The 25,549-nt window shown below is 37.5% G+C and overlaps 1 protein-coding gene across 2 annotated transcripts in view; it reads right to left on the minus strand.

Annotated features, from left to right (window-relative positions):
• Positions 1-25,549, minus strand: part of DMD (dystrophin) — a 2,068,501-nt gene that overhangs the window by 836,028 nt on the left and 1,206,924 nt on the right. The window lies entirely within an intron of this gene.

The raw sequence follows: 25,549 nt of genomic DNA on the forward strand, positions 1-25,549 counted from the left end.
AGAGATCACACGTAGGCAGAGAGGCAGGCAGAGAGAGAGGAAGGGAAACAGGCTCCCATGAGCCTGGGATCAAGACCTGAGCCAAACACAGAGGCTTTAACCCACTGAGCCACCCAGACGCCCCCAAGATTGTGTTTTAAAGAATTGTTCATTAATGGTACTTTCATGCATATGATTTTCTTAATCTATAGTATGCTGTGTTAATGCTTCCTTGTCAATAAGCATATCTCAAATTCACATATAGTTGCTTAAGAGTCTATGCTGAAATGTTCTAAAATTTAGTCAAGGATTCTCCTATTCCAAGTTATTCTTTGTTTCCCTTTTAATGTTTTCTTATTTTCCACTATGAACAATGCTGCAATAGGTACCCTTGCACATATACCCCTTATGTACTGGTAATTTAATTTTATAGGTAAGGTCATAGGAAGTAGATTGTATAGTGTACTTTTCCATCTCTATGCTTCCTTTCACTCTTATCCTGTATGAAGGCCATTTTTTTCATATTCCTAAACTCCAAGGTGGACTTAAATCTCACCTACTGTGTTTAATAAAAATAAAAACATCTTCCTAGCATCAGAATTGCCAGTGTACTTTATAATGATTATCTGCACATTGTACTCCATGTCATTTTAGACAGCATTTTCTGGAGAGCAGGAAGCATGTCTGATAATATTTTTTTTCTTCATATAGGCTCAGAGAGCTTTTCTTATTTAAGAAAAAAAACACGCAAATTGACTTCTTAATGCCTATAATATTTTAAAATACTACTTCAGATCAATTTTTAGGAAACAACCAGAAGAAATATACTCCTACCTTTAGAGAATTTTTGTTACTTGCATCATAGGTTTCTTGGAAATTCCTTTCATATTTAAGATTCTGGTGGATTTTCATTAGATATTGGTGATTAATAAAAGTACTCCAATAAGAGAATTGGAAAAGGATTCATACTCGAGCACCTAGCCTTCAATGTAGAGCCATAAAAAATTTATAACATTAAGATATAGTAGAATGATTATAGGCTATCACTATGCCTTTCCCCCCTCCTTTTCTTAGATCTTATACTTTAGTCAGGCAGAGAAGGTGAGTATAAATGCGAATGATACTAGAAATAAATTAAAATTCTTTACTGATATAAAAAGAAATCTTACCAGGCACTGTCCTTCATGTTCACCAGAAGTCTACAATATAAAACCAGCCAATCTCTCGGGAGAATGTAGAAAGTTTAGGGGAATCTAATTATATTTTATTTGCAGAAGGAATCAATATGGCAGTACTTCTCAAGTTCAATTCAATCACAAATGTGGAGAACAGATTTGCATTTACATCTAAGCAGAAGCAGGGAGGATTAAAAGATTTCAATATAATTTAGCAACCCCTTTGTCAAAATAGGGCTTTCATTGAACATAATGGCACTCAAGGCCATCCTTCCAATAAATTACCCTATAAAAGTTCCATAAAAAATTTAATATGGCACAGGTTGGGGAATATAGGTAATTAAATGTGTTACAGAGGTAGAAAGAAGACCCTGGGAAAAGTAAAAGATTGTAATTAAGATTTGAAAGAATAATTCTGAAATAATTACATTATTTTAGAAAAATCTTATCAGTATGTTAATCACTTTAGTTCCCTTATCATGGGGGAGAATCTTAAATAGGTGCTTGGGTCACTGGTAACCAACCCCTTGGTGTTTTCAGATGCTCGCATTTCATAACACACAGGCTCTAAACCTTGATTACTTTTCTATTAGGAACACTGTTGCTTGTCAATCTCCCATCTCTTTAAGACGCTAAAGTCAGATGGAAACAAAATCGACTCCTGGATGCCAAGCAAGCTGCACTGGGATTGGTAAGACTAGGAACCATCATCTGCAACAGAGAGATAAGCGAGGCTAAATGCTCTGTGGTCTTTTGAGACTTTATTATGTGAAATGAAGAATTTACAAGCAGAAACAGTAGCTAAAAATCTCATTATTAATGAGTTCTGAGTAGCCATGGTTTCTGGTTTTTCATTTGAGTCTATAAGAGGCTTCACAAAGACAGGCATGTGGGCACAAAAAAAATTCTAGCAAGTAAACAGAATATGGGACCAAAATAGGAAAATGTAACTGTGTCTTGCAAGTGTTTGTGATATTGGCTGAAGAGTGAACTGTACAGGGTTTGTTTAAACAAAAGCTATGTAAATCTTTGCTCAGCTGGTTGTTCGGGAGAATAAATGGAAGCAAACAGAGGAAAACAGACCACAGGCTAGAAGAGTTTGTCAAGAATGATAACAGGCATCAAAGCAACTGGATTTAAAATGATAGCCTCCGTAAATAATAATAATAATAATAAAATAAAAATAAAATAATAATAATAATAATGCAAAAATCTTCAGGATGCGCTTAGAGACCCAACTCGATGGCATAATAATTTTGGCTAAAACCCTGCTATTCCACCATGAGACCCCATAAACTACAGCAGAAAGCTGAGGAATTTTATACACCTAAAGTGACAACTGTTAGATCCATAGCAAAACTGGCCCCTTTTAATCTCAGATTTTATCCACTTGCCCATGACGTCACTTGGGAGATTTTGCGGCACTTAAACTGGATAAGGAAGACAATTAAAGCGCCTCCATGTTTGTCTCACCATACTAAAAATAGGAGTGACAAGTCCGAAGCAAACAAAATTCAGTTGACAACACAAGAAGTAAAATGTCTACCAGGTGAGCTAAAGTTACCAAAGTAAGGTACGTAAAATTCCCATGAATGCTGTTCCTTTTCTCTCAAGTATTTAACTTCTCCATTAAAATCTCCCGACATCAATAAAACAAACTTAAGTTCGTATTACAGTTGAGAAAAATCTTCCAAAGGAGCCAAAACTAATAATAGCATGTATCATCTGGAGAACAGTCTGGTAAGAAGCCGTCTTTTATCATTAACCTTCTGTGGGCTCAGCACCTGACAAGGCATGGGGCTGCTCCCCCAGAGACTGGGATTCCCACTGACACAGACTAACTCGAGAAAAATGGACCAGAAGTCACTCATAAGTCATTTGCATAACACCACCAGAGCATCATTAGCACTCAGAAAACCGTTGTGTTTCGAGGTACACAGGAGCAGGCACTTGTGTATCTGACTCCACTGCTGCAGACTAATGACACACATGCAGGGACACAAATTTCGCTCTGCTGATCTCTTTGTTGTCATCCTGTGCCCACAAAATCTCAAGGGCACTGCTCTCCCAGGTTCAAAAGACCAAGTCAGGAAATTTACTTGTACCTGGTTCTCAAAGTGAACTCAAGAGAAGGTAAGGAATTTAAAGGGGTTCTGGGCATTTCTTCCAAACTCCAAAGAGTTCTTTGATGAGGTGAGAAGTTGTGAACAATGTGGTCAATACTATTGGAATCTTTCCTTAAAATGCTTCTCAAGTCATTTGTGACTCTGGGGAGAGGGTGGCATTCTTGAAGCTCCATGGTGTATGTGAAAGTTACTAAATTAGTTTTTATTAATTGAAATACTTGTTTATGCACTTGTGGCAGAGGGGCAAGAGTAGTAAAGTAAGTACACAGGGTGAAAAATGAGTAGGAATGTTTGAAAACTGCCTGTGAATACTGTAATAGCTATTTGTAATTTGTTACACCTTAGTGTAACAAATACATTAGAAACAAGAAAGAACTCCACAAAAATGCCAGTAATTTTGTGGGATGATGGCTATTTTTTTCCTTTGGTATCTTTTCCCAGTTTTTCCAAGTTCTTTGGTAACAAAAAAAAATCTAGTTTTCTAATTAAAAAAACATATAAAATGCAAACAGAAATTGAAAAGTTATGCATTCTGTGGATAATTTCTAGCACATCTTTGGAGATTTTACATTAAAACCCCCCACTGGCTAATCCGAAATTTTTGTTTCTATTTTTCCATGTTGAATGGAAGGCAGGAAAAGAGGCAGAGGAGGAGGAGCAAAGGAGGAATAATAATTCGAATAACCATGGGGTGCCTGGGTGGCTCAGTGGGTTAAAGCCTCTGCCTTCGGCTCAGGTCATGATCCCAGGGTCCTGGGATCGAGCCCCGCATCGGGCTCTCTGCTCTGCGGGGAGCCTGCTTCCTCCTCTCTCTCTGCCTGCCTCTCTGCCTACTTGTGATCTCTGTCTGTCAAATAAATAAATGAATTCTAAAAAAAAAAAAAAAAAATTCGAATAACCAGCTCTGTTTAAGAGCAAAGTAAGTTTTTCTCATGGGTTCTCACTCAGGAAATGTTAATTGATGATAATTAAGAAAAATGAGTTTTCTTTTGTTGTGCATCTCACAACACAGTTCACATCAGCTAAGGGTTACAACCAAACTGATACAGTATGACTTCACACTTATGTGTTAACTAACTTTCATAGAAAAAGCAGCATCCACAGTGAATCTAAGGACCTCATTTACTTTTAAGTGCACCTATGCAACTCTTTTCTATTTCTCCCCATACCACTAATGACACCCACAGCAGTACACATGGTATTTGAGTACTATTTCTTCTTTGGTCTACATTTTCCCTGCTGAGAAACTGAAAAACATAGGCAGGAGAAAAAAAGAGCTTCAAATCAAATTAAAATATTTGCAAACAGTACTGCTGAGCTCCTTAACAAAACTAAATTGACCATGGTTTTATGACTGCCAAAGAACACAGCGACAGTATAAAAAGAACTGGAAAAAGGAAAATAATGTGAAATACAATCTTGTTAAGAGTGCCCAATGGTGGGACGCCTAGGTGGCTCAGTGGGTTAAAGCCTCTGCCTTCAGCTCAGGTCATGATCTCAGGGTCCTGGGATCAAGCCCCACATCGGGCTCTCTGCTCAGCAGGGAGCCTGCTTCCCCCTCTCTCTCTGCCTGCCTCTCTGCCTACTTGTAATCTCTGTCTGTCAAATAAATAAATAAAATCTTTAAAAAAAAAAAAAAGACTGCTCAATGGAATCAACATGGAGTGAGTATGAATGTTGTAAATACCAGCGCTTCTATAGGTAGGCTCCTAGACATCTTCCTACTCTAGTAATTAAAATCACTATCAGGACAGGGTACCTGGCTGGCTAAGTCGGTAGAGCATGCAACTCTTGATCACAGGGTCATGAGTTCAAGCCCCACATTGAGTGTGAAGCCTACTTAAAATTAAAAAAAAAAAAAAGGAAAGAAAAAAATCACTATCAGGAAACATCCATAGGGAAAACAAGTATAGAGAATGTGGGATACTCTTCTAGAAACAGTGTAGTTCTCAAACATTTTCTTACTTAGTGCTCATCACCAAACTTTATGGGAGATTAATGAACTCCAAATACCATTCGAAAGGCAAAACACAGCTTTCCTAAACTCTAAGTTGTGTACATTTGTATATTGCAAATTAGGAACAAAACCAGCAAGGTCAATGGAAACAGAGTTGCAGAAATTTCTGTAGTTGAATCAAAATTTCTTATTTTCAGCACTTGATTTTAAGCAGTTGCTAACAGAGAAAATAAGTGGGCCTTCAGTTTTGTATCAACTGCGATAAAGGACAGTAACCAGAAGGCTTGCTTCCTTAAACCTTACGGCTTGTTCACTGCAGTATCCTTAGTACCAAATACAGTTCTATCAGGTACCATAAAAGTCTGAATTAGTGAGTCAGTATATAAATGAATATAGATAATGGGACAGGATAATAAATGAGGAACGGTCTCCCAACCAGCACCAACACCAAGAAACAACAGACCCTAACTACGTCAATAAAATGATGTCATCTATACCAAGGGAAAAGGGAAGGGTAGTACATTTCCATGGATATTCATCATTTGTAACTTACAAACTGTTTATCTTCCATTCCACAGTGTAGATTCAGTTCTTTTCAATTAATCCTTTTCTGCTCTCATGGTGACCCAATTAGAAGAATCTCAGTCAGGTACTGTTGTGAAGAGGTGCCTGCGTTCTGTGAACCCTGAAGATCATTCTGTTGCCTGGAGTGGCTGTAATCAACAAGCCACCCTTTATACCAGATCTTGCATCATTTGTATCTTCATTCTTGGACTGGTCAGTTTGCCTTCCTGGGTCTTAGAGTTCTCAACTATAAAATCTAGGTATTAGATCAGGTGATTGTTAGTTCCTTTTTGCTCTTGGGTTTAACTTAGGTCAACCTATGCTGCACACTAGACTCACTATAAGAAAACTTAAAAACTTCTGATTCCCAGGCCACATCCCAACAAATTAAATCAGAATTTCTCCAATGGGTTCTAGGTGTACTTTTTTTTTAATTTACTTATTTATTTGACAGAGAGAGATAGATCACAAGTAGGCAGAGAGGCAGGCAGAGAGAGAGAAGGAAGCAGGCTCCCCGCTGAGCAGAGAGCTCTATGTGGGGCTCGATCCCAGGACCCTGAGCCAAAGGCAGAGTCTTAACCCACTGAGTCACCCAGGTGCCCCTAGGTGTACTTTTTTTTTAATGCTTCCTAGGTGATTCCTAACATGTAGCATAGTTTGAGAACTACTTGCTATCCATGGAGTGAATTAAGTATACTTTGAGAGCCATGAAATAGTTCTCTTTGTATTTTCTTATGCCTAAATTTATACATCTCTGGAATAAAGATATGTGTACCTATTTTAAAAGGCACATTTTTTTAAAATCACAACCTAATTCAATGATTAATATTCTAAAGTTCACACCAATTTTCAGTATTGCTTCGTATTTTGGGGCATGGATGGCTCCATAGTTCAAGATTTCTGCCTGTTTAAAAGCAGTTGCCTAAAGCATATTTCAGTCTGTCAGTGGATGTATATTCTTCCTGCTTTTAATAATGAAAATTTCATTTTAAGCAATAATCCCTAAAAAGGATTTCTTGGCAGAATAGTTTATATCATAAGAGCATATGGGAGTTAAGAATAATTATTCAGAGACTATCTTTCTCCAAAGAGCTTAAAGCACTTTATGGAATTCATCTAATTAATGTTCACACTGTATCCATGAGAAGGCAGTGGACAGTGAGAGGATGAGAGTAAGCCCAGCACCACAATGCAAACGTGCAGGGTTTATGTAGTCTATTCAGTCTGTGCCAAAAATTACATTTTAACACATCAAAACAAAGAGGCAGAAACTAGCTAAATTAGCCATTATTCTCCACCCTCCATCAATTTCAAGTACCTCAGCACTTAAAAACACAGTATCTGTTTCTTGAAAAATTCCAGATGCTCTAGCATTATACAAACACAAATTTTAATTAAAACCTGGTACTACCTTAGTAGAACAAACAATATTTACATTGCTTTTCATTCACAATAAATGGTGAGCATTATCAATATGTGTGGACATATTTACATAGACTTAACTGTTACCAAAATAAGACTATGTACTTTTATCTCAGCGCGACAGATGAAGTTAATTTTAATATCATCACAAGGAAATTAATTAAATGCATACCTGTAAACACATTTTTATGGCATGTAAAAGATATGAAGAAAGATATGCATGGTAGTTAAAAAGAAAAAGGCTGATTTTTTTTAAAAAAAGCAACTCAGTATCTTTTTCCTATTTTAAATCACACTCTGTACTTGAGCTTTCCCCGCTGGGATCACGTCTCAACCTGACCTGATTTCCTTAACCTGGTCAGATTTCCTCCAGAATGAAATTAATAAAAGAATTCACAGAAGGCTTACAATTTCATTCAAATAGATAAAAAGTTCTGCCTTCATAAAACTCTCACTGGCAAACTCAAAGGCATGAAAGAGCACTTCTAAAGTCTACAATGCATAAACTGTAAAATCTCCTTTTATTTTAAAAACCAAGTATTTAGTAAACAGAATTGTTTGTCTTTCCACATAGTTATGCCACACTGACAGAAGAGAAGTATAAGGACAAAGGTTCTTCCTGAAAGACATTTTTTGTACATTTTGACATTATGTGTACATTTGAGACATGCTCGATTTATCTCCTTGCTTTGCTCATGGAGGAATTGCTGGTAAACATTTCCTGTCTTAAAGCAAAGAGTTGATTCTGATGATTATCAATATAAATAAAAAAAATCAAGTCTATTCTGTGAAGCGCAAGCGAAGAATCAACAGCCCAACCACAAGAAGCTTTAATGTTTATCTTTCCAGGCTGACTCTAGTACTAATCGCTGATTCCATACTTGCTCCTTTAGTTATTCTCAGATTTAGCATTGAATCTCTTGGAATTTACAATGTCATTAAACAAATGGACAATCTCTTAAATGTATTTGTTTACCTGTATTCAACAAACTGATGAGAAGGGACTTTTCCCTGAGAAATTAATCCTGACTAAAATTAATATCAGTATCACTTAATTTTTTAAAATATTTTATTTATTTGAGAGAGAGTATGTATGAGCATGAGTACTGGGGGAAGGGGGAGGAGGAGGGGCAGCTGGGGCAGGGGTGGGGGAGAGAGAGAGAGAGGTAGACTCCACATTGAGCAAGGAGTCACAGGCGGGGCTCAATTCTAGGACCCTGAGATCAGGAACTGAGCTGAAGGCAGAGACTTAACTGACTGAGCCACCCAGGTGCCCCAGTACCACTTAATGTTTTCATGTAATTTAAGTATAAAATATTGCAAAGAGAAAATAATACCATTTGAATGTAGATTTACCCTTTTGAGTATAGCTACTCATATTCACTGAATGGCCATTAGCTTCAAAATAGAAATGTAAAAGGAAAAGTGTCCAAATTATTGTGTTGTAAATGTCACTTATAAAAAGTAAGAACACAAAAAACAATGACCTTACTGTTAGCTTTATTTTTCTAGAGTAAGTCTAGGGACTAACTAGACAATCTTAACACAATCCTTTTTGTTATGTCCAGGAAAAGAAGGAATTTGCAGAGGCAAAGCTCTACAGCCAGTTACTTCTTGAGCTCCAATAGTGTTTCCATATTATACTGTGAGAGTAAATGGGCCAGTAAGTGGAATGAGTTTCTAATGGACAAAAAGTGGCTCTGAAGTACCTTAGGGATCACATGGGGCAAATTACAATGATGGTTTCAATTGCAACACTGCCTAAACTGGAATTTTACTCAGAACTAAGTTCCTTTTCAATTGGTTCCTTCCTAGAACACTTTCCTGTTTGTTGCAAATTCTCACCATGATTATAATGATAATGGGTATTCAAAATCTGGAACTGTAAAATTTTTCCCCTCAGAAAAAACTTATAATTTTAAGAGAAATACTTGATGGGTTAAAGGTATCTTCATATTATGGGACCTCATAATGACCAGGTGATCAAAACCTCTTTGAACAGATAACCAGGACACAACTTCCAACTGTGTATCTTGAAAAACCCATGCCCAATTAGAAACAGATTTAAGAATAGCTTTTGTATACATGATTGGTAGACTATGAGAGCCAGAGTTACACCATACTTCACACCCGTTATAAGAGTGAACATTTGTAACACTGTAAGTACCTTCTATGCCATGAAGGCAAAAATTATTCTGATAACTTAGAGGAATTCTACTTATTCTAGGTCAGAATAGATTGAACTATATGAAATGCTAAATCACATAAAACAGCAATCTATAAGTTTCCACCTAAAATTAGACATTTATGTATAAAGTAGGCATGAGAAACTCAAAGGAAATTCTCAGGGATTACTCTTAAAGGCCATTTCTTACATATTTTGAATTTAAGAATCAGTGTGTATTCCCTTAAGAATGCTTTCTCAGGTCTTTGACTATTTAAATAATTTTTTTTTCTATTATAAGGTTACCCTATATAAGGTAACACCAATAACCCCGATGATGTTAAAAATTTAGCCCTTGGCTAAATTCCTGCTTTATAACATCAAATTATCCCACTGGATAAAAATTGTGCTTTCCAAGAGATCAGCCACTAGCCACATGTGGCTATATAAATTCAAATTAATTAAAATTAAATAAAGTTAAACATTCAGTTCTTAATTCCCACTAGGCACATTTTGAGTGCTCAACAGCCGCATTAAAGAGCATTTCTAACTTTGCAGAATGTTCTATCAGAGCTGGTGTGACACTGCCCATTTATTGGTCTCAAGCACTAGTTTATCTGTTGAGGGCAGGGGCTATTGGGGCTGCATTATATCCAGACTGGGACATGAACATATTTATAAATAGGGAGCCAATCAAAAGATCTTGTTATTATTTTCACTGATAACCATCACACACACACATACACTATGCTTTTATATGTTTTTAGCCAGGGGCTAGGTGGAGAGGGACTGATTGTAATGGAGGTATGGGGAGACTTTTTGAAATGATAAAAAAATATTCTCTGTCTTGTCTTTGGGTGGCTCAGTTGGTTAAACATCTGCCTTGCACTCAGGTCATGATCTCAGTGTCCTGGGCCTGAGCCCAGCCTTGAGTCCTGCCTCTTCTTCTCCTTGTTCCTTGGCCTCCCCCCACCCCCCTCCCCCTGCCCCCAGTTCATTTGCTCTCTTTCCTCTGTCTCAAATAAATAAAATCTTTAAAAAAAAGTTTGTTAAAACTTGAAGTATACACTTAAAAAACATAAGTTATATTGCATAGAAGTCATACTTCTATAAAACAAAACAAAATGGAAAAGGGGAAAAAGGTGATTTTATTTGCATTTTCAAGTTTGGTCCTTGAGTTTTGAAGTGAGCAAGCCAGAGAATATTGCTGAAAAAACAACAGTCAGATACATTGGAAAATCACAGCACAAAGCATCAGGTGTGTCTCGGGATGTCAAGCCACTTAGGGGTCCAGATTTCTAAAATCGTCATGGGTTACCATACTGCTCAGGAAAGACACTAGCAGGTCTCATGGGGCAGGTGCCATTCTTACCCCCACCCCACTGATTTTTTCCTTCAAAAAATGAAATCATTTTTCATTTTGCCATCTGTTCCTCCTGGCACAACAAAGGTTCAGAAAGAACAGTGTTAATTTTAATAAGCTTGTCTTGGATGTTATTTTTGAAATCATCAGAGGGAAAAAAAATCAATTCTGTTGATGTAATCCACTATTTATTAAGTACTTATTTGGGAAGCATAAACACATAGCTATACTAGTCTGGCATCCTTTCACTATTATATGAATCTGCAACACTGGCTTGAGAAATATTATGTGGTTAATTCCCATTTCCACAGCGCACAAAAGTGAAGAGTGTCATGTATCTACTATTCTAAGAAATTTTGAGGGTCAATTAAGAATTGGGATCATGATTTCTTCATCTCATTCCCTGGAAACTAAAGCCTGTGAGAGAATGTGGCAAGCAGTTTGACATGTACAAGGAAAGAGATTTCTGCAAGCTGTTCTTTTTTGGTACCCCAACAACTTGACTGGGGATTTCCACTTGAAAAACCCCCTGCCCACCATGATGTTCAAAGCCTGACCCTGCCTGTTAATCTCCAGGGCAGAATGCAAAGCACATCTGTTTACATTGTCTATTCACGTTAATAAATGTGGATCACTGTTGTCTCTCTGGTGTCTTTTAATTCAATGTCATTACTTTGTGTTTGTTCTCTACAGTGATGTTTATCACAAAGGGTGCAAAGGGAACAACTTATGCACTAAAAGGTATGTCTCTGCTCAGTAGAATAAATTATCCTTAGAAGGGTCTGCAAAAACAACCCAATCTATATTTCTTGGTGAATACTGAGTAAACTATTAAAAGGGCAGTGAGGGATTTGAATCTCCTCCCAAAAGAATGGAGCTCTTCATGATCATCCACAGATTTTCCCTCATCAAGGTTACAGCAGATAACAACAGATCATCTAAGTAGTAATAAACACTCTCAAGTTAGTTAAACTTCCCAGTCTTAAAATTTAAAAAAAAAGTTTCAGTTCATTAAATCCATGATGAAAGCTTGTGTCCTTTTCTCCCATATTCCAGTCTACTAGCAGCACAGGTATCTCTGGGGCCTCTGTGATTTGTTTTTTGTTTTTAGAATGGGGATGATAGTTCTGTCTTCCATGATGGACTGAGCCCTAGTCCCATAGATATCAACATCCACATGGTGGGTAGAATACATCTAAATTTAGTTTGCCCAGACACTTGCCTTCCATTCATTGACCTTTCATTGAAGAGGTGATCTGTCCTGTAGGTGATTTAAACTGACGATGGAATGAGAAAGCAGATATAAAGCACCTAGTCACTATGCCCATAATGAGCTGTTAATAAGTGAAAGCTTTACTATTATTATTATTCTTACTATTAAGGTTTGCTCTCTTGAAATTGGTTCAGTCAGCCTTCTCCATATGTACAATAAGTCCCTAAGGCAATTTTCATCCTCCTCTGCATCCAGCCTTTCTGGCTCTATACCATGTGTTAGACTATTTTTACAGAAATTATTTAGTTTGTTGTGACCCATAGTTTGGGAGTTAAGTCTATTTTTGTAGTTGTTGTTGTTTTTTGTGCCCCCTGGGAAAGCAAATTTTCAATTTAACTTAGCAAACAAGCACTGTTTTTTTTTTAAATTTAAATTCAATTAGCCAACATATAATACATCATTAGTTTTCGATGTAGTATTCAAGGATTCACCTGTTGTGTACAACACTGTTTTTAAATCCAAAACAAAGTCACGAATAAACAAAAACTCTAATCCCAAGAGGTACCCGATTTAGCTCTGTGATTGTGTATCTTCAACCAGATAGCTGAATTGAAGACATGAATTGAAGCCGTTGAACTATAGGACACCCAATGTCTCTGTCATCTCTCAAGCTACTGTTTATCATATGACTACATAAAACTGCTGAATCAAAGTTTTTCAACCATTTCAGGACTCCAGGTGGATAGACCCACAGAATCGGGATTTTTGCCAAGTGCTTTAATGTTATAATAGACAGTGCTGGAAAATAGGGGCTCTTCAAAGCAAAACTTTTACTATTTTACTTTTACTATTCTAGACATGGTTTCTGCAGGATCTGCCTACTTTCTAATCAAGATTTACTTGAGTGCTTTTCTTTTAATAAGTTGGTAATTGTTGAATGAACAATGGCAAATCTTAGACTAGAAGAAACAGAATGAGCCTATCTTGTTTACCTCAACAATTTTTCATTGATCTAAACCCTTTTGTGAGGATAAAAAGGTGAATTCAGTTGTCCTCACATTTATTTGTACCTTACATGTTTATATTCCTGTATTTAGGCCACTTCAGTTCTTTCTCATCATCTTCAGTTTCTTAGTGGGTTTTCCCCCCCTCTTTAATATAGTGAATAAAATTCCTATAACCACACTAAATCTTTCAAAATAGAGTATCAAAATCCTTTGCATTTTACCACAGTTTATCCCTCTGTCACATCCAGAAATACTACAAAGAAATATCTATGTTTAAAGTGATTTTGTTGTTATTCCTGAAGAGTATTAACCATATAAATCAGGGATATTACAATTTGATGATTAGTGGCATGAAACTGTGACAAAACCAACAAGATGCAAACTATAATCATTTTACAATATCTGTATATTTCTCAGTATATTTAATGATGAAGAGTTTACCAGACAATGGGTGAAAAGGAACTTTCAGCCAGAAGAAGGAGTCTACTGTTTGATCCATGGATATGTGATTCTCAATTCATCTCATTCATGAATTTTTTTTTTCATAAAAAGAGCTATTTAACATCCTGGGATCGAGCTAACTTTAAAGAACAGCACCTTAGGAAAAGAAATCCCTTTGTTAGCTTAAAGATGAATGTGTGTCCATCAGATTTTTTTTTTCCTTTTCATTTTAAACCTGTGTTGAACAGTTGACAAACCATATTTCTGTTTTCTGATCCCAGTTTTATTCCTTGTCACATTCCTTTTGCGCCAAACAAATACAGTAGGGTTCAACAGAGTGTTCCAAATCTTTAATCATTATGGAAAATACCGTACCTTGACCTTGTATTTTAAAGTTAAATGGAAAAAAAAAGTTAAATGGAGTGGCATTATAAAAATTAAATTGGTTCTTGCTCATTTCCATAATATCCTCTAAAAAGCCTTGCCTAGCCTAGAGTGGATGTCCTATTTCTTTATCTTTCTTGATGACCTCTCATGCCTGCAAGTCAGCTCGTTTTTCTTTGCTGAAGACTGCACCCCACTGCTGCATGCACTCAAAAAGTTCCATTAAAATCTAGGGCATCATCACTCATTCTTATCTGCAGCAGGCTGCTGAACAGTGCCATACCAGCAACTGCATGCAAACTAGTCTCAAAGGACAATATTAGTTATATACATTGTCATCCCATAAGAAGAATTCCACCTGGATCCTACCTTATCTCACAAGGCACATCTAGCCTTTCAAACATGGCTCCCAGAGTCAGTGCTATGAAAGGGTCTCTTGCAACAGCAAGCATTACTTAAAAAGCAATTTAGCAGCAAGAAATTAGCTTTTTATAGGACACCCTTTATTAAACTCGGTATGAGATGAGCTAGCATCCTCAATTTCGCCTTACACCCACTGAGACCACACAGGCCAAAAGCAGTTTCATTTTAAATACTGTACTATACAAAAAATGTTATGTATTCCCCCTCTGGTCTTGATGAATTCTTTCTTGGGGTGGATGTGTTATTAGGATAATGAGGATTGAGAATTAAACAGGCTAGGATTTAGCACTGCTCTTTTTGTCTGGAAATGTGAAGAGACAATGATACTACTTATTCAAGAAAACAGTCTAGCTATTGGGGATTGCTCACTGGCTGGTCATGGAGAGGAGTAGGACTGATGAAAGAACTGGATAAAGTTTAGAAATTAGGAGTATTTTCCCCCTTCATTTTTTTTTTTTTACAGTATCAAGCGTCATTGTTCTGAAGCAGAAATGGCATTTTTGTTGAACAATATTTGATGTCCAAAATCATTGTCGTATTTTGTGACTCATTTCTCCATTTTATTTGTTAATACGGAATATCATCATTAAATGGTCTTAAACACTCATGTATATGGTGCTCCCGTCAATTCCCTAACAACCATGGTATTCTCTATTTTAATGAAGTAGTGGATGTGCCACACTCACACACATTCTCAAGATTTTGATTACTTAAATCTTCTAATAACCCTTGGCTTTGGGGAAGGAAGCAAAGGTGGTTCAATTTTAACATAAATATATGAGTCCTGGACAAGCTTTCCAGAGATAATAAGGCAAGTTCTGAAAGATCTTACTTTAAAGTCAGCTCGATACTCTACCATATCTGTATAATAGCATCTCTCCCTCTCTGTCATCTCCTAACAAATATATCTATCCAGAATCCACTCCACAATATTTTGAGTGGGGCGATTTTTCTAAGAGGGTTTTCTTCCTATGGTTATTTCCTGAAACCATCGGGATGTTACTGCCAAGATGAATTTTAGTCTAAATGATTTCCCCTCAAATATGTATTAAGTAGCATGGAGATAAAAAATAGAATAAATACTTGGGAAATGAAGAGATATTTAGCTTCAGTTATGCAACCTATTTTACATAAAATAGTCCTTCTAAGTCTAAAAATAATAGTCAACACAAAAACAAATGTTGGATTTGTAGTTTTAATCAAGCAGACATTTTTTTTAATAAGGCCTTCTGTTTAAGTGCATGTGGTAAAACTTTTTAGTAATGTATAAGTGGGAATTCTCCCTACATTAATTTATCAGATGCCTTTATTACTACATTCTTCAGAATTGTCAAGGAGAGTGTAGTGGGTTGAATAATTTTTTTCCCAGCATTCACATCTACCTAAAACCTCAGAATATTACCTTATTTGGAAATAGGGTCTTCACAGATATAATTAGTTAAGGTTTTAGAGGTGAAATCATCCTGGGTTTAGGATGCCCTCTACATCCATTGACTGGTGTCCTTATAAGATAAAGGGAGACATACAAGGAAAATACCCACATGAAAAAGGAAGGCAGATATTGGAGTTATACAGCCACAAGCCAAGGAATGCCAGGAGCCACTAGAATATGGAGAAGGCAAGGGAAGATTTTTTCCTAGAGACTTCAGAGGGCCTGAAGACCTTGATCTTAGACTAATAGCCTCCAGAATTATGAGAGAATAAATTTCTGTTAAGGAATCAAGTTTGTGGTAATTTGTTACAGCAGCCCTAGGAAAGGAACACAAGGAGTACAGTTGTTATCCTAAGTTGCGAAGTACTTAAAAAGTTTGTTTTCAGTGTCCATTTGTGACGGAAGCATATGCAAATTTTAGCCATGAGTGCCAACAAAAGCTAGTGAATATCCAAAGACTGACTAATGGTGAAGATTTCAGGGAGAAAACATGAAAGTACAATAGGTGGGGAGAAAAGAGCTTTCTAAGACAATGATCCATTTCCCAGTGACTGACTGGTCACCCATTATAGATGGCAAGAAGTTTGTTCTTGAAGTTTTAACAGTGTGAACCTCACATTTTAAAAACAACAACTAAATCCTGCAATATTTGTCTAAAAGTCTTTAATCTGCTTGAGTGATAAATATGGAGTCTCTGTTCACTAAAATGTTGAGACTATTGAATAATTTTTCTTATATATGTTTTCTGATAGAATGGTGAGATATGGACACAGATGTAAGACAGCATTCATCAAAAGCAAATACAAAATTATCACTGCATATGACAATTGGAGCTAGGCTGTGACTGTTGCTTAGGACATTTGCTCCTGCCCATTTGAGAGCATAGGGACATGGCAGACTCGGATGTAACTGTGAGCAAAGGCACACCTTGAGTAAGCAGGGCAGCTTGTACCTCTGAGAAGTGAACAGAGTTCTCTGCTCAAAGGTATTTCCCTCCAACTAGAGGTGACTGGAAAGGAGAGTGGGTGGCAAGAGTTGAAACAGGAGGCATATTTTACAAAGGATAGAAAGAGCAATATGAATATATAACTATGGATCTTCAAAGAAAAAGAATAATGACTAGGATTTCCTGAATATCTACTATGTGCCAAACACAATTAATCCTTTTCTTGTGAGCATCTTTATTTAGTCCAAACACTTCTGTAGGGTAAGTAGTAGTATCCTCTTTTACAGACGAGGCACTGGAGGCCTAGGGGTCAAATAACTTGCTTGAACTTATCCATTACGAGCAACTTTAAACTCTGCTCTTCTCGTCTCTTGTCCTCTTTGACATAAAGAACCTTACAATGTAGTTGTAAAACAAGATGAATAGGCTTCAAAGTTTTGGTGTGAACAAGAAATGCAAGTATAATTTTTTTGACCTGTTGATAAGTCCCAAAAGTGATATGTGAAAAGTAAGGGCTATCAGAGGTCAGAGGTGGGGGGAGGAAAAATCACAAGATTTCATAGAGAGGTGAGGCTGATTTGGGAGGATTAAAAGAAAGTCCAGGTATCATGGATTGTGTGGGGAAGAGGCAGGAGGACTTCTGGCATGATACAGAGTGAAGGAAACTGAACGGTCTCCTAAGAAACTAGAAGTGGCAATGTTTGAAAATTTGCTTGAACCCAGAATGTAAAAATTGGACTAGGTGGGTAAACTCGAGTCTGCGAGGATTGGAAAACCATTGATATTTTTGAGGTTGGTAACTGATATAATGAACCTGATCTATATCTTAGGAAGGTTAATACAATAGTGTGGTCAGACTGGTAAGGTGGAAATAGGAAGCTAACTAACCCAATAATCAAGAGGATGAATTCCTGAATACAGACAGAAACAGTGGAAGTGGACAATAATGATTGGAAGGAAGAATTATCAACAAGAATGCATGTAGCTGGAAAAATGGAAGGGGTCAAAAGTGTCTCATGGGTAAAAGAAAGACAAATTAGCCAAAAGATTTGGCTACTACTGTTGGGGGGCTCCTGGCAAACAAGTAATTTTCCAGATTTATGGCTTTTTAAGTACTTCCATTATAGTCAGTTTCTTTTTTCAAAGCATATAACTTCATTGTAATTTTCTTTTCTGGGACATAGAGCAAAAAAAGCAATATACATTTTAAAGTCACTGGAATCTATACATATGTTTAAATGCCAGATTATAAATGTTTTTAAAGTTATTTCATGATTGAATTATTTTTCTTGACTACATAGTCAGTGAAAAGGAGTTTATTATTCTCGAGAGAAAATTGCAAGGGATATTTTTCTTCAGGAGAAAGCCAGACATGAGTCTATGGGTCTCAAAGTGTTAATATAATTAATGTAACTTTAAACATCTATCTTACTCTCAGAGGATAACTAATTAGCTTGAAGAACTTAGTTTAATACATTTAGAAGCTCCTAAGAGTTCTTGGAAAGAAGTTGCTACAGAGATCCAGGCTATTATAATGATTATTAATTGCAGTATTTTAAAGTTCACACCAGATAAGCTTCCAAGAAAAAAGACCTAAATTTATTTGAAAGGTCACAGAAATTTATTTTACTTATCCAACTTCATGGAGATAAAAATACAGATGCTTTGATAAAAATCCAGCTCCACTGTGTGGGTAGCATGATATAATACAAATGACCTGCTGGATTTAGGATTGGGAGGCTGATTTCTTCTTTTGATTCCTCCATATACTAAAAATGTGAGCTTAACCAAGTGATTTAATCTTCATAAGCCAGCTGTCACCTGTGAAATGGGCATAAAAATATTTTCTTTAGCCCAGTGAGGAGAAAACGTTTTTCTATTTCTTACCCCACGCTGAACTCCCAAAGACTAGAATCATGCTCGACAGACAATAGCGGCTCAGAATATTTTTCAATGAATGAATGGATGGATGGATAGATGAATGCATGAATATTTCGAGTATCTGGTAAAATGAAGCTCATATGTTTAAATATTTTATCCACTGTATTGATGATGGAAATAACTATTCAAATCTATGCTACTGCCTATCTCTTGCCAACTCTACAGTCAAGGTCATCACATTGGTAGCTTGAAATTGGCCACGTTGCAGAATTTGTGCCACAAAATTTGGCAAAACCTACAAATCAGACCCTTATAGCCAGGACCCAGTTGTTCTACACTGACCAGCATACCACTGTTTTGAATCTTTGTCATTTGGCCTATACTTACTTTGATCTCTTCTGTCTCCTCTATACCTGAAATACTTGCAATCATCCCAACCATTCAGGCTCTCTGGGTCACTGCAGTACCACCACCTAAGCTTGAAATACCTTCCTCCCAGAAATACACCTTGTCCTGCATCTAACTCTAACTCAGATGCTATACCTTTTGAAAATGATCTCTAATTCCTCCAAGTCAGACTCGGTGCCTCTTCCTGGTGTTATCATTCAGTGGTTGCCACCATCATATTATCCCAATGTATTATAGTAATTGCTTATTTGTATATCCCCCCCCCAAGAGTTCCTGGGAGTACAAGGACTTTCTTATTCATGGTTATAGTCTCCATACCTTGCTCCTACAGGAGGTACTCAGTGAATGATAGTTTTATGAACAACTACATAAACCCAATTTGGTTTTTTACCTGCTGGCAATACCAGAAAATTAACTGGATTGTTAGTCCAAGAAACAGAAGTAGAGCACAACCGCTCTTACACAGCCACTCTTTGCTCGACATAAATTTCTGAATGTTAGTGGGGGAATCTATTATCCTAATCTACACAATTAGTTCTGATGATGCTGGCAATTTTCACAGACATTTACATGGAAGATCATTGGTTTACAACAAATAGTTGATGACTGTGACAGATCAAGTCAATATTAATCCCTTTTTGGCAAATTTATTGTGACTACATAACAGTGACATTTGAAATTATCTATTTGGTCCAAAAATCTTATTCATAGGACAGACACCTCCAGGGCTAGTCAGAATGGCTCATTGAGCAAACACTTTTTTTTTTTCCTTTTGCATCTTTGTGCATGAAGTGTTCTAGGCAAAAACTGTATTATTCCTACTTTTCACTCTTGCCTCGTGCAGCTCAGATGTTGTACCAGTCATTACCTACATCCCTTAAGATCCATTTCATGTCCTCCCACAAACTACGTTTCCCAGACTAATTTGCCAATTAACTTCTGGATGCATCTGGCAAATGTGAAGCACTAGTGAGGGAATTAAGTGGTGGGAAAAAGGGAAGATTCAGAGTTTTTCTCCCTCTTCCTGCTCTGGAGGGTACTTTCTGGCAGTGGCTTAAACTCTTCTGGTGTGCCAGCTTCTTAGCTTCCTATAGGACACACCTTCCTCCTTTTTGTGCAGCTCCTGCCAGGCAGGGCCCTCCTGATCCTAACTCCCTCTACATGACCTCCACTTGCAAAATCTAGGAACATCACCTGGTGTTTAAATCCTCAGCCACGGACATGGGATGGGCCTCCTGCTATTAATCTCTGGGTTGTTTTACTACCTTTTTGGCATCTAAAGTCTTCCATCACCTATGTAACTCACTGCCACTATTAAATTCTCCCTCTTGGAATTATTTAGAGCAGTTTCTTTTATTATTTTTATTGGTTCAGACCATTTTCTTTCTTTGTGGCATGGGTGTTTAATTAGGTCATGAAAATTTACAATTCTGAATCTGTGACTTTCTTCTTACCCCTTAAATTTCATCAGTTGCCAAGTCTCATACATTCCATTTCTATCATCATCTCTCCTTTCCATTCCCATTCTTCAAACTGAAATACAATTGCCTATTCCCAGAAATACTGCAATATCCTGCCATTGGACCCTCTACCCTCAGCCTCTTTCCCTTCTCTTTCACCAGGAACATGGACCCCAGAGCTAACTGGTGCTAGCTGGAATGGACGGAAAGAAGGGATTATCTTAAGGTTTCATGTGAAACAGTAAGGGAAATTTAATAAGGGCAGCTGTATAACAGCTAGGCAACACAGATATGGGGCAGGAAGGTGGTCCTGGATTCAGGGCATTAGTAGGATTCCTGCCAGCAATAGTTTAAGCCACTTTCACCGCAGTTCTTTTCCCTTATCGTGCCTGTGCTACCCTCTGGGTGTCTGCCTCATTTGGTTCTGCAACTATCTGCTGCTCCAGCTTATTCACTTCCTGCTCTCCCATAATTGACTTATACATAACTTTCATGGCTCCAACCCTGCCATGTAATTGATACTATGTAGTTTTTGTACCTGTTGTGAGATTCCTGGGTTTCCTATTTCTATAAAGTGATAGAGATCTGATTAGGTGACTTATATTTTGATGCCAAGCCCTGGGACTCATCAGCCAAAAAGTGGACAGAGTTATGTGGAACCTGACTCACCCTTTCACAGGGACCAGACACAGGGCAGTTCCCTCAGAAATAGAGTGATCATTAAACTTATCATCCAGCCCAGGGCACTTCTGAGAGTGAAAGAGGGCTCAATAAATAATCACACAGGAAAAATTAACATCAACTGATATTTTTCTGAGCAAGCTGTGGTTTACTGTCACCATATTTATAAAATACTACAAGCAGGGGTTGTAAATTGGGTCTATTTCCACTGATTGTTTTTTCTACTGCTCTTTAAATTGCCCCTGAATATCTTTTTCTAATGTGGAAAGCCATTCACTCCTTCCCAACACTGACCGGATCCTATTGGTAGTTTAGGTGTGTACTCAAATGTCTGCTTTGTCATAAAGTCTTCCTTGATTTGACTAGCAGAAAATTAGCCTTTTTATAAACTTAAATTGCACTTAAGCTGTACATTCCAGGGCCTATGTTTTCTATCCTACATTCTATTTATTTATGCATGTGCCTTCTCCTATCAAACAGGTGTAAGCTCTTCAAGTCATGAGCTATATTCATACATTTTTTTATATCCCACATTGCCTAAGTAGTATTTTGCTCATAGTTAGTGGCCAATGAATATTCATTAAATGAATGATAGCTAGGTACAGAAAACATCACTCTTGCCATTGGGGTCTCAAGTTTATCCAATTATTCTGGATCCTGATGCCTACAAAATGCAGAAAAGATCAGACATTGATCATGTCTAGATTAGCATAGTGGTAAGGTAAACAGAAATAAGAGGACTGAAGTTACCATGTTTACACGGTCTTAAGAACACTTGATGGGAAACAGATCAGACTGAGGACATTTTTGTTTCTAAAGAGTTAGACAAGAAATCACAGATAATTGAAAGAGAAATGAATAAATATATTTTTCAAGTGTATTTGTTCAAACATACACAATTTATTCTGACAGATATTTAAGTTGAGTATCTCTTGGTTTCTATAATGTATTTTATAAAATCATTTACAAGTTCAATTTAATCTATATGGAAATTATAGTGCGTAACAGTCTTGCTATTTTTCACAGTGCTTCCTAATGAAAAGTCCTGATATTTGAGAGAAGATTTTAATTGTTACAAAAAGAGAAGTTAATGAGTAAATTTTCATTTGTGTTTGGAAGCTTTCTAGCCCTCTTCAACACTGGTCATTGGATATAACGTTAGATAATTTCAGCAAATAGGAAGTGCCATCTTATTTTTAATTGTACTCTACATAGGATTCTTTTCCCTTTAAAAATACAGTTACATAATACTTTATGAGATATAGGATATACATAATAGATTTTCATGTGGGGTAGTATTTTTAAAACAAACTATACATATCCAGGAATTCAAGCATTGAAAATAGACCCATTGGTTCTCCTCCAAATCAAGGACATAAAGCAAATATGGACCTTTCAGTACAACTATGCTGGATTCATTTTAATCCCCTTTAGGTGCCACATATGACCTCGGGCAGGTTGCTTAAATTGCTTAAGCTCTATTCAACAAAATTTTCTCATCTGCTAATCAAGGAGGATCCTCACCCACCTCCCAGGACCCATGTGATATTAAAAGTCCATTGGACTCTGACACATAGTAAGTATTCAATAAATGGTGGTTATTATGAATATTATTATAATACAGGTAGAATCCTGGATGACCTCATCAACTTGTACAGTATTTTGGTAGCCGGCTTCTGTTCATATTTTGTAATCAAACCAGTAGTAACCTTTAGTAGTAAACAACTCTGCTACTCACTACCTAGGCAAAGGAATGTGGCAAAGCCTCAGCTCTTAAGGAATTTAGGTTGTGATTACAAAGAAACAATGGAAACAACTAGCAAACAAAAAAAAAAGTATACACTTGCTAAATTAGGTGATGCTGCTGACTATTTACTACAGAGATTCAGAGACGGGGTAATCTATAATGGCTAAAGGGAATTAACACATTTCTTGAAGGAAGTATTCGTGTTTGAGCTTTCCCTTACAGCAATGGTTTTCATACTGACTGCCTATTTAAATCACCCTGGAGGACTCTTAAAAAGGGCCCACACCTTGGCGTCACCCCAGAACTTTCAGAGATGGGATTCAGACATCACTATTTGTCCAAACTTCCCATAGGAATATGCTGTGTAGTCAAGGCTGACAGCCTCAGCCTTAAGGAAGGAGGAGCCTCTCCCTAAATGAAAAGGGGGACAGGGGAAAGAACTACCTGAAGAAAAGGTTCATAGAGTGATAATGCCCACTTCAAGTGTGCAGAAAATAAGCAGCACAAGCGGGGATCAGGAGGCAAGGTAGGGGAGGTAGTAACAAAACGTTTGACAAAATTTTCCTGGAGCCAGATAGTAAAGCACGGTGGAGGCCAGGATGAAAAGTTTCCATCCATTTCATGGCAAGACCGATCTCAACGTGATAAATTAGTACATAATACCCAATAATACTACTGTGCATACTCAGAATAGTCCAAATAAGAAGACTGAGGCTGAACTCAATGCACAGGAGCTGGAATATTGGACTTACAGTTTCCTTTTGTGGAGGTGGTTGTACTTCGTGCTCCTGTGGCTTGGCTAAGCTCTCTAGGTAGTGTCAAACAACCGAACGCCTGTAGTTCTAGATCAGTGTTAACTTTTGAAGTAAAGTAGCTAAGGCACGTGGGTCCCACGTCCACAGATGCTGATTTACTTGCTCTGGTATGTGACCTGGGCCTTGATTAGTTAAAAGGTCCCAAAATTTTCACTTGGAATGAGCTTTCAGGTGATACTCATCATGCTGGCCCGTGAGTAGCAGTGGTGTGGTGCATCAGAATCCCTTGGAGGGCTGGTCAAACTGTGAAAGCTGGGCCCTGCCTCCAGAGCTTCCAATTCAAGTAATAGGAGAAGGGAGGGTCTCAGGCAGGTCTATTAAGAACCCAGGTGATGCTAATGCAGCTAGTTCAGAAACCTTACTTTGAGAACCACTATTCTAAATATAAAGGAATCACTCTAGAGTTATTTAGATTTGAAGTACTTACTTGCCTTTTAATCACCATTGCATTTCAAGACCTCTTCACCTCCACACACTTTATTATAGCAGTATGTGCTATGTCCCTGGGATTAGAGAAACAAGTATATAAGGCACAGGACATAAATATTCTGTCTACTTGGATGCACAGCTGGCCTGAACCTAGAAACCATCTGACAGCACTCGCCAAATTGATGGATTACATGTTGTCCGTTCTGCTCTTCACCTACTAATGACGGGTGTTCTCAGTAGGTGGTGATGGAACATTAGGATTTTGTTTGTGGAACCTGGTAAAACCTACTTGTGGAAGGACATCAGTTGGTGAGCACCACCCAGGCAGCAGCACCCAACCCTCCAGCTGGTCAAGCAGCAGGAGCTGGGGCTGTTAGTAATGTTGGCAGAAGGCAGTGGTTCTTCTGGCCGTGACAGATCCTCTGCGATGTAATTCATGACTGCCTTAAGTTGGAGATCCATTAAATGATCTCCTGCTAAACAATCCGTAGCACTGAAATTTTAGACAAAGGAGAGAACATTCCTTTTAGCCTAATGTGTAGCCATAACTCAAGGATCTGGAGATTCTACAATGTTCTATCTCATCTAAATGTTCTTATACTTGTTCTGAGAGAATCTCCATTTCCTTCCTGCTTCTAGAGCACCCCTCCTCATCTATTTGAAGTTCCAGATTAAGAAGTCACCCCGGAGCGAGGTCTTCCCTAACGTCCTGCCTCCAGTCACAGTGCCTGCCTCCGTGCTGCCTGGTTCATGCTTTATATTTCTATTATTGTGCTTCTCTCACTGTATGAGACCTGGATGTCATCCAGCTCTCCTCCCCAGATGCCACAAGCACTGAGGCAGCCTCTCACTCATCTTTCTCTCTCTGGCACCTAGAGCCGAGCTTGGCAGAAAGGAGGAACTTAGTTAACATCTCTCATGAGAAATTCTTTGTAGCCCTGATCCTCACTCTCCCTCGTCTTGGGAATCTTCCCGAGATGCTTCACAATCTCTCTATATTTTTCCGAGTGTAGAGCTTATGCCTCTTACTTTCAGGGATCTGTCACATGTCTGCGGTCTAGCCCTGATCATGAGTATGATGAGAATCTATTTTGTTCGCAGTTCAACCATCAACATTTTTTTAGAGTGTATGTGGTGCATACTGGTGATTGGTTAATATCTGCTAGATGAAACAAAAAAGAGTTTCTGTAAAACGGGTTGTTAAACTGGTTTATTAATAGTATTATGCTAATTTTCTGAAGTTCAAATTCCATCTGTGTGGCTGAATAATTTTGCTTACTTTAAATAGAAAGAAATGAACATGCCAATAGATGACATTTAATAATATGGCCTGGATATATTTTGCACTATTTGCCTTCTTCAAACCCCTCTTACATTCACTGTGTCATTTTCTTTTTTAATTTAATTTAATTTTTTTATTTTTATTTTTTAAAAGATTATTTATTTATTTATTTGTTTGAAAGAGAGAGGGATCACAAGCAGGCAGAGAGCGGGGTGGGGGGTACGGGTGGTGGGCAGACTCCCTGCTGAGC

Source organism: Martes martes (assembly GCF_963455335.1).
Source record: "Martes martes genome assembly, chromosome: X".
In the NCBI taxonomy this organism is placed as follows: domain Eukaryota; kingdom Metazoa; phylum Chordata; class Mammalia; order Carnivora; family Mustelidae; genus Martes; species Martes martes.